The sequence below is a fragment of the Pavona decussata genome, unplaced genomic scaffold (genome assembly GCF_977016875.1).
Source record: "Pavona decussata unplaced genomic scaffold, jaPavDecu1.1 SCAFFOLD_98, whole genome shotgun sequence".
In the NCBI taxonomy this organism is placed as follows: domain Eukaryota; kingdom Metazoa; phylum Cnidaria; class Anthozoa; order Scleractinia; family Agariciidae; genus Pavona; species Pavona decussata.
Genome location: NW_028145514.1, coordinates 654,789 through 665,677, shown reverse-complemented (window position 1 = coordinate 665,677; position 10,889 = coordinate 654,789). Strand labels below are relative to the sequence as shown.

The 10,889-nt window shown below is 38.3% G+C and overlaps 2 pseudogenes; both read right to left on the bottom strand.

The window, feature by feature from the left end:
• Positions 1-1,393: 1,393 nt before the first annotated feature.
• Positions 1,394-3,404, bottom strand: LOC146472506 (uncharacterized; annotated as a pseudogene).
• A 191-nt stretch (positions 3,405-3,595) lies between these two features.
• On the bottom strand, positions 3,596-7,256 carry LOC146472505 (uncharacterized; annotated as a pseudogene).
• Between the last annotated feature and the right edge of the window lie 3,633 nt (positions 7,257-10,889).

Here is a 10,889-nt window from a genome sequence, read left to right as displayed (position 1 = left end):
AGAACCTAGCTCTTTAAACGACTCCTCCAGAGCTACTCCATGCACAGCCGCCATGATGTAACGGGAAGGCCGATGGTGACAGGACAAGGTCTGGGGCCAACTTGGATTCCAATTTCACAAAAACGAACTCCGATTTCACAAAAAAACAAACTCCAATTTTCAGAAAACAATCTCCGATTAAGAGTAAAAGTGGGTGTCCCTTAGAAGCTTCCGTAGGACCCAGTGGTTAGCCAGCTTTCTTACAATTCTCCAATTGAAATTGAAACCAGCCTTGAACCTATATGATACTTTCAGGGATAATTCTAAGTATTTTTTTTATTTCATTATTCAGGTGATGTCATCTGTTATTGACAACCATTGCAGTAAGCATTGTTGTACGAAAATTATGTAATTTCATGTTTGATGCAATTGTTGCAACAATATTAGAATGTTTGGCCATGGGTTTTTAAAGTATTTATAAGTAAAATGATCAACTATGAGAACAACTGTTGAGAGCTTTTTTTTTTGCCCTAAACACACAGTTTCTCAGTTTTCAATTATTCATAGGAAATGGAAAATCTTGATTTGCTTCAGTGAAGTGTCCCAATAATATAAACCAAAATTAACTAGGAAATAGCTCAATTATGACATAAACAGCCTACTATCCATTGAAAATAGTTTTCTGTATGAAATAAATTAACAACATCACCAGCTTTTTTGATTGATATTCGAATTCCTTTCAACTCAGTGAAGCACAGCCTGTATTGGTAATCAACATATGAAAATAACTAAATAGGAACAACATGAATGTAACAATAATAATATTATGAGTGTGTGACTTCCCCAAGGGCATGATTCCCATATGTGTGACCACAACACAAGTGTCTAACATAAGTTTCAGGGGTTCTTAGAAAAGTTCAAAAGCAACCCGTTTGAGTTACTACATCTCTTTTTAATATTGTTATTGGGGTTGGAGGCTGTGATGCACTTTTCTAAATAGGAGGTAAGAATGTTCAAACGCAATTTCTTCATGCCAAAAAAACAATAATAAAAATTTATGAGATTTGTACATGAGAGGAGGATCCTGTCACAATGCAATGGAAGCGCCCCCTAGGGTCATTTTCTTATATACAAAATCGAGAATAGCTGTAATGCTGGTAATTATATGTAAGGATAATTTATGTACAAGATCCAACTGTTAATAGTTTCACTCGCTTTATAGGTATAGCTTTTTTGTGTGTAACACATTACGTCCCTTTTAAATATAAATAATAATAATCATTATTGATTTCTTCAGAATGGAAATAGAACTCAAACTTTATACAAGGAAAAGAAAAAAAAAGAAAAATACCAGTGAAAAATACAAGAATATATCTAGCGTTTGCTGGTATAATTAGTTGTACATCTTCATCTACTATAAATCATCTTGGATTAAACGCCGTATAAATTCAAGCACTTGCAAGTAAATTTCAATACCATCATTACTGTCATGCTGAAGCGGATTAAAGTTGCTGTTCAACGCTTTTTGTGAAACCTCCGAAATTTCAAAATTAATAGCAGGAACTTCAACTCCGCCTGCCTTATCATCTGGGTCTGGCAGAGGTGCGTAAGGGTCATTTCCATACATATCAATGTTTTGTGGTATTGAAGGATCGATAACGTCACGGATGCCAGCATTGGGGGAATTGAAGTTCATCAGGCATCTAGAGGCCCACAATTGCCGGGGTGTTCTGTTGTGTTCGGTTCATAATGAATATACATTAAAGCGTCACACGAATCTGCCCAAAAGCCTCTGCACTTGGGGGAAAAAACATAATGTAGAGCACACATGTCACTGTCACTTCCAGGGTCTAATAAATTGTTCGCTTCCAAAAAAAAGAACAATTATGTGAAGACAGCAACAATGCTTTCCACAACATCTCTCCATAGACGTTCAATTCGAGTGTTCCTTGTGCTGGGACCAGTTAAAAAGCTGCCACGATTCTCTCCTCAAAATTTAATACAAGATAATTTGACATGTCCTTATCATTGTTGAGCTCAGCATGAGATTGTCACCGGGGAAGGGAGGGGGAGGGGGGGGAGGACTGTCATATGAAAGGGGTGGGGCCATTATAATAAATATATGTATTTGCCTGTGTCTTAAAATGGTCTCTTTTAGGGGTTAAAAAGCTTAGGCCCCACCACTTTCAGATGAGAAACCCCTCCCCCTTCCCCAGGTTGTAGCTAAACAAAGAAAGGGAGACAGTTTTATTTGGGGTTCAATTTGTCTGTGACTGAGCAGGAAAAGTTTAATATCAATTGAACCATCACCACACGAAAATATATGTTGCAGCTGTGGTACTTATTGCTGACCGTCCATTCTCGGAATAATGTGGCTGGATTGTCGCCGGCATCTAGATCTTCAATTTCAGACTCCGAACTGATGTTGGACTCTCCACTATTCAATTGCTTGCCTCGGACTTCTCTGTTGCTGAGGCAGTTATTTTCATCCGGCTTGCTCCGATATCTTTCGAAGTGGATGGGTTGGAAAGAAAATCTGTCTGGTTGTACCAAGAGCCCTTGTCGCTCTCCGCCAGCTGAAGTTTTTTGGCTTTGTCAAATGATTTGTCGACCTTCTTTGGCCCTGGTTTTTTCTTTACTTTCCCCTAAGGCGACTTTTCTAGTTTAGCTTTCTTCATAATAACCTTTTACACAATGTTTCAATCCAAAATAACACGCTGTTTCACAGTAAAATTTTGCTGTGACATGCGATGAACACGATGTAAACAAAATATGCAAATTTGCCGGTAATTCAAGATCGCGGGTAAATTTTGCCGCGTAATATGTGAACACGTCCCGCATAAATTGGATTATGGCACCTTCACTCGCCCACCGCTTTTCCTACAAAACTTTGTTTTTCAGATAGCTCGCGTTCTTTTCAAGATTTTTAATGCTGTTTTCACGAAACTTTGCATCCCTCTCTTGTTTCAACGATTATCTAAAAAGATTTATTTGAGAAATATTCGACCTTTCTTCCCCATAAGTAACCTTAAAGAACATTGTATCAGTTGTCTATTTTATAAAAAAAGATTAAACGTTGATTTATATTTAACACCCCAATAATAATGGCAAAGGAAATTGAGAAAATAATAAAATGTTTCTGAAGGCACAGATATTTATATTAGTTTAGTCATAATTGTCCTTCAGATAATGCATTTCATTTAAACTTAACCTCTACATAGACACTTAATTCCATGGCATTGTATACGACAGTGAGTATTATTACTGACATAACTTAATTCAGTGGATTTCATTGTTCCTCCATGGAATGTGGTACATTTTAGATGTTCAAGTACTCCATGGAATCCTATCGACACACCTGATGAACACTCCACGAAGTTTAATAGAATCCCATGGACGTCCATGCAACTCCATGAACATTCCATTGAACTCTATGGAACTCCATGGACCCTTCATGGAACTCTATGGAACTCCATGAACCCTCCATGGAACTCCACAGACACTCCACTATGCAATTTCATAGAACTCCATGAAATCTACATATAAAAAGAGATGAAAAGACTGGAAGTAGATTCATATACAAGTATTAAAAATATTATTAAAAAAAGCTGCATGGTTGATGGAAGTCTATTGCCAACTTCACAGATAGTTTGACTGTGAAGGTCATATAGCAGTGAAATCAACAGTAAAGAGAGCAATTCTGTTATGTTAAGAGTTGATTTTCTTGTTTTTATCCTGACTTTTTCTGTTTTTCAAGCCAACAAATTTCTTGCTCTCAAGGCAGTACCATTTTTGCACGTTTGATATTTCCACGTTCTTTTTGAGTTGATGACCCACTCAGGTATTGTCACCCGGTCTGTATGGTATCAGCCACGGCATCTGCTACACTCAACACATTTTTTCTGATCATAAGGAAGTCGGCTGGTGCAGGAAATTGGCACTATTGTCTTCTTTGTTTCAAGGTGGTAGGGAACTCTCCTGGAGGCTGTTGGAAAAGGGGTCAGTTTTCCACTTTCAAGACAGCTAACGTGATGTTGCCGCATCAATCCTTGATCATAACTCCGTTTTATAGGGTCCAGACCATGGCACAAGTCTGTGGCGAATGCCAATGCAAAAGGACTAACTTCATTACCTCTATGTAGCAACATGCGACAGACATGATCAATTGTAATAGTATTTGTTTTCCTAAAGAGGCTGTCAAACACCTTAACAACACCAGGGATACATGAAATGGTGCTTAAACACACCCAGTGGGACCCAACATTGATTATTTGTTCAAACTCAGATGTGGCAGGCAGAATCAGTCTACCTCTTACCGCTGAATCAATGAGACCATCGAGAAAGGGAAATGCCGTCTTGAGTAAAATTTGTCCAGCCTGTATTTCTGAATCACGAAGCCAATAAGTTTTGTCTAAAATACTGTTTTTGCTTTCTCTAGAGAACGTGAGTTTTGATTCTGGATCATCAGGGGAACTGTTGTGTATTGTGAGCCATACAGTATTAGTGGATCAGGACAATCATCATCAATCACTGTGTAAGCATAGGTATCACTCTTTGTTTTGGTCTTTTTCGTTGCTTGCAGATCTAATTTACTGGAGCTTGTAACAAATACAACTGGCTTTTCTTTTTCATACACTTTGTCGTCTTCTTTCTCTTCCTGCTTATGGTAGTCATGAGGGGTTCTAAGTGCTGTTTGCCCGAGACAAGAAAACTAGACAAACTAGTGAAACAGACTCTATTCCTTTTATACAATGACAAAATAAAACTGATTTAACTGTAACTGAAATATTTGGTTCACAAATTGCAATAGTTCATTACCTACCTCGGGACTTGTCAGATCTTGATTCACTTCATTATCTGCAGTACTTAATGTGTCAAAACCTGTTGGTATAAACGTTAACATGGTTGGAAGATAAATTGTTAACTGAGATAATTTTTCTGCCCTTAAAAATCGACAATTCTATTTGAACCATCCATTTGAATCAAAATGCGTATTGTGAAATACTAAAAAAAATGGAAAAACTTAGGGTATAATGGTTTAACTTCGTTCCTCGTTTTGGAGTTTTTGAAGATTCCTTCCCCGACTCCTGTTCATCTGTTCCTTTAATTTTTCTTTCTTCAATTCCACTACTGAATCACAAACTGACTACTACGGTTGTTAGTTAAGGCTTAAGATTTAGGGGTTGCAGCTTTTTGGGCAGTAAATTAATTTGCATCCGTGTACAGCCTGTCACATCGTATATACCTTCTACCAAGTCCCGCGCATATTTAATAGAACACAATTATTCTCCCGTCTCAGTAGTCCCTAGCATCGTTTTGTTTACTATGTACAATTCGACAAGGCTTTAGTTAATAATTCCTGCGGTCGAAATCTACCAATATTTCTCAACAGGGTGACAAGCCTTATGTCTGTATACTCACCAGGCAAATCCAGTGCAATGCAATTAATGTTGCATCGGTGAGTGCGGCTTTGAATCCCTCTACTGCAATTCTGGAAAGATTACTGATGCCAAATAACCTATAATAAAAAGATCACACTTAATTTTACCTAAAGTTACGCTGTGGACGTTCTTTCTAGCGTCAGTATGGTGTTTTATTTGTTTTTGGAACAATAAATTGCCCACAATTGCCGAGACAAAATATGGAAAACATCTCTTCTCATTCAAGACTAAACTGAACTGTTTTGCTGTAGGGCCTTAAAATCGCCAATAAAATCAAAGTTTGTTTAAAAATAGCAGAACACTTAGTCTCTCACGTCTCCCCGAAGTACTACCAAAATTTGGATACCAGAGAAAACCAAACCGTATGAAAGAAAGTTGTTGATTTTTTATATACCTTTATTGTGTAAATGCTATGTTATACGGACCTTTCATCTGTAGAGGCGATCTCCAGATCTGACAGGTGGTAATTGGCACCTAAAGAAGATTAAAATGTTAAGGACAGTGAGAGAACACACCAAACATCCCAGTAATTACTCTTGGCAAGAAATTAAATGTGCCAAATTTCTGAACAGTTTTTTATTTTCCCTGTTTTCAATCTCCTACATATCAGAAACAATGACGAACCCAAAAGGCGATAAAGAAACTGAAATGTAAATGGTAATCGCCATCTTCGATTGGTTTTCTGGTTTTGGAAGACTCTTACTATTATTCAACAGTTATCGCAACTGGAATTCTCCGGCAAATTAAGGTAACGTGCAAAAATTTTTTAGACCCTTGTGAGTAAAAATTTCAACTTACCTTGCAAGTCACACACAAGCAGCTTGCCACCGAATCTCCCAAATGTCCAGTGGGCGAAAGCTACTGCTTTCAGTCGAAAATTCTCCTCGTTGTCACCAATTTTTAATCCGTCCTTATTTATAATTTTTTTCCATGTACCCTCTATCTCCAGTTCAATGGTTGCACATGAGGGAAATTGTCCCCCTATCTTTGTTTCAAGTTAAGTGAAAAAGTGTTGTGGTTATTCAAGTCATTATCTTGAAAAAAAAGCTACATACGAAAAGTAAGCAGTGTACAAAAATCAGATACAAGTATCCCAATAGAAGCGGGTTATTGCTTCCATTAACGTCTCAGGCTGTTGGACATGTGCGTATATAAACACCCTTTTTTCTACCTAAGCGAAATATCTATGATTCAGTCACGGCGACCATTTAAAGTTACCTGAGTTCTTCTCCATAATCAGGTATCTGTCTGCAGAGGATGTTGTAACGCTGACAAAGTGCATTTGCTACAGCTGATATCTGACACACCTGCAGAAAAAATTATCAATGGAAAAAGGAACCACGGTTACTTGTAAAATTGCGTCTCTAGAACAGCCACCTTCGTGAATGAAACGCTCTAGCTGTCCGCCCCCAAAGGGTGCGTCTCTGTAAAGTTGTGAATTGTTTTAATGCAGCTGGAAGAAAGTATCATAAACATTGTGACAAGATCTTTCTCGTTATCTGAAAAGTTTACGTGGCTTTGTTCTGTTTTTAAATACGTTTCACACCATACCAAAAAAACACAGTCTATGGCATGGAATGCTTTCCAAAGTGACTGTTTTTTTTGTTTTTTGTTTTTTTTTTCAGCTGGAGATGTGTGGAGTGAATTCTTTCATTTCACTTCCCTGCCGTCTTCATTGTATATGTTCTATCTTGGGCGTGTATTTGTATATTTTCGATCCTATTTAAGGGTACACCATAAATAACAAGAGCAAGCTGGGGTCTTGTTGCTTATGCTTAGGTTTTACTGTTGTACCTTAGCAGATTTCCTTTCACATTCTGTGTCCATTGCGTCCATCTCGTCTGAGGAGAGGCCTTGTGGTGTCACTTAGCTGCCCCACAATTATTTGTTGCTTTAGAACGTATTTTGTTCTTAACTCTAGGTATTTGTTGGGTACAATACATTCGGCCTTAAAGGCAGTTTGAAAAGTTTCCGAACTGAAGGGTTCTGCCGGGAAGCCTTTGACGTCTAGAACGCAGTGAACGGGTCCTTCCGTCTTGATGGAACTCCAGTCACTTGAAATATTGAACGCTGTTATCGCAACTGGGAATTCTACAGCGTGAAACGAGACAAATAGCAACGATTAATATACGGTAATTGACAAATGCATCATAAGAAGAAATAGGTAATAATGAATGTAATTCTGAAGTAAACAGTAGAGGGGGTCAAGGAGAGCTTGATAGCTCATGCGAATACTTCCAAACTCCATTCGTATTTGCTACCAACTTCTATTTAGTTGGTCTTCTGAGTCTGATTTTTGGAAACCCGGATTTCACCAAAGCATTGCTCCAACTTGCTTTTCCTCCAAAGAGGTGCTAGAAGCAGTTCACTTTCAAATATTTACTGTACCAGAACTGACTTTAAGGGAACAAACAACCTGTCCCGGAGTTCTATCAAAAAATCCTCAACTTCACCAATATTTTATTCTGGGTCTTTGTAACGATCTGATATATCAGTCTGAAATAGAAACAACAAAGGGTTTTATAAAATAGACTGCTTGTTCTTAATCCATTTACCAAGGAAAAACCAAAACGACGGAATTAAGTAACCAAGTAAGTGATTCCCTGAACACATTTTAAAGAAATTAACTGTTACTTGCCCTACCAGTTAATTTGATAGCCGGAAGAGGAATCGACTTGGCAAGGTTTTACACCGTAGATGGTCTAACCGGCAATGTGTTGGGGACTTGCTGCATAAGTCCCTTTAGTTGCGCTCTGCTTTACATCAGTTGCACGTCTACTCAGTGCTACTAAGACCGATGTCATTGGAACGGATGCTGCCGTAGAAGCCCCTGATGACCTTTGCCCAGCGGGTGCATTTACTGGGGGCAGCAAAGAACGCGCACTTGGCTCATGACTATTCACTTCAGGCAAGTCGGGGCTTTCAGTCATGATATTGTCTTCTTCTTCTTCATCGGATTCCTGCAAGTAGGGTCAAAGGGGCTCATCAAATAGCTTAGATTATTGACAGGGACTCAGAAAAGAAGGCATCTGATCTTAGTTTGATCATAAAACAAGTGAAAAGGTGACACATGCCACGCCACCCGTGACCTAGATCTACTGTAAACACCTAGAAAATAAAGACGTATCTTGTAAACAAAGACCCTAAGACGCCATTTTTTAATAATATATTTTTTTTAATTTTTAGAATGAACGAACACTGATTGTCTGGGCCTAGTTGTTAAATACCAACTAGATAATAGTAAAAATAATAATAATAATAATTAATAATAATAATAATATAACAACAACTATAATAATAACAACAATAATGAGTGGATGCTATCAGTCGCTTGGCGGTGTGCTTCTGCCACTGATCGAGTGTTTTCCTACCATATGCATTTCAATTTTTTCGGCAAAAAATTTTTTGTCATTAATGTAAAAAAAAAATTAAAGATTTGGGGTCTTATCTCAGATACCGGGAACTGAAGCCTTAATCCTTAAGTATAACCATGCACAGTCAATCGATTTTCCAACAATTGATTCCGATTCATATACCAATCAAACAATGAAAAGATTGCATATGTCAAGCGTTAAAAATTGATAAAGAGAAAAAGTTGCGAGTTGGATTGATAGATACCCCTAACAATAAAATCCACAACGATAGATTCATTAATTACTATCAACTTGATTTTTACCGTTGCTTTGACATCGAAGATTGCAAAAGGATTAAACATATTATCTACTTAAGGGAGTTGAGCTTCCTCCAAGTATTGCCATGGCATACCAAACTTATGATCTTTGTTGTCAGTGGTACTGATGTCACTGTCATCACTACCCAGTGTGATAACTTTGCCATGTTGTTTGGGTAAATAGTTTTCCTTTTTGATGAGACTGGATCAAAACGATTTGCCTTTTTCCTTTAGCGAAGAGCATGATCTTAGAGAGTGTTTAGGTTTCGATGGTTTACGCTTGATCCTTGGCTGGCTAACATCTACGGCTGCATTGTGGGCCAGTTTTACCTTGCTGGGAGTGGCATCTTGCTTGTATGACTCCTTTTTTTACCAGCTGCTGCAATTCTTCTCTTGGCATTTTAATTGAACTGCACCTTCAAACTCCTGTGAAGCATATCTCCAAATGTTGGCTGTGAATCCAGAGACTGCAGTTTCATTGTTTTCCCTTGTAGCTCACTGATTATCCTCTTTGTTGTTTTTGTTCCTGATTTGTTAGTTCAAGCCCATGCTCCCACCTCGTTAGGAAAGTGAAGAAACATCGCAAGTTGGTGTAAGGTGGCAGTGGCAAATAAGATTTCAGCCTTTAGATAACGTCCTCAGGTAACAAAATGTCCCCTGTTTGCTGGTGTATTCTTCCCTTCAATGAACTTTGACTGATACTTCTCCCAAGATGCCTGAAGAACTCTTTTCTACTCCAATTAACATCTCTTTCATTGGCTAATTCATTCCATAAGTTTTCTTTTGGAATGAAATCTGTCTCTTTTCCAGGTTCGTAGTTTGCATTTAGCCTTGAAAGGATTTCGTGCTCCATGGTCGTGTCCTGGAATTAAATGTTTAGCTGTTTGTATATAACTAGCAACTGTCTAAGTGGTGAGCCAATCAAACTTCTTTATTTTAATCACTGGATAAAGGCCGAAACACAGTAGGAACGGGGATCTACAAGTAGAGTGTAACAAACCAAGCAAAAATATGCAGAAAATGGGGGGCGGGGGGATTGGAATATGGTAAGGTATGAGCTTGATTGGTGTATACTCACATCGGACCTGTTTCTTGGATGGGGATTTGCAGCGTTTCACCGGTGACCATCTCCTTTATCATCAGGAAAATTAATGCCGCAACAAAAAAGAACATCTGAAAATGGTTAACATTTGTCAACAGGACCACTTGTAATCCTCGGCTTACATCACTGTAATCGTTTTCAGCCATTTTGCCACAATTTTGGTAATAAATAGGGTGTAGATTTTTGCACTCTAGTCCCTGGTTCAATTTTTTTTCTAGAAGAAGCTACTTCAGGTCATAAATAGGGTGGGGAAAATCGCAGATTTTAGTCATAATTAGGGTAAGGGTTTGGGGAAGCGGGCAGCACACCCCTACCCAATTTTTTTTGGAGTACCCCCCTGGGCACCCAGCAGATAGTTCCTGTAAATTATCTGTTCGGAAAGCCCTTAATACCCCTGCAATTTTCCAAATGGAGTTTTCACTACTATCTTTCGTGAGATAAAAATGTTGTTTTTGGTACCGCAAAAAAAGGCCAGGTAAGATTTTAGGAAAAGGAAATAATACCGAAGGTTTTCGGGAAATGTACAAAAATGCCATAACTTCTTTCGGAAATAGCATTACCGAACAGATAAAATTATTATAGCGCTGCCTAAAATGAACCATTCTCGTCTTATATAGGGTATTACCCCACCCCGGGAGACAACTGCATTGTGAGTGACGCGAGTCTCTTGAGTGCCAGTAAAATTCCTTCGTGCGAG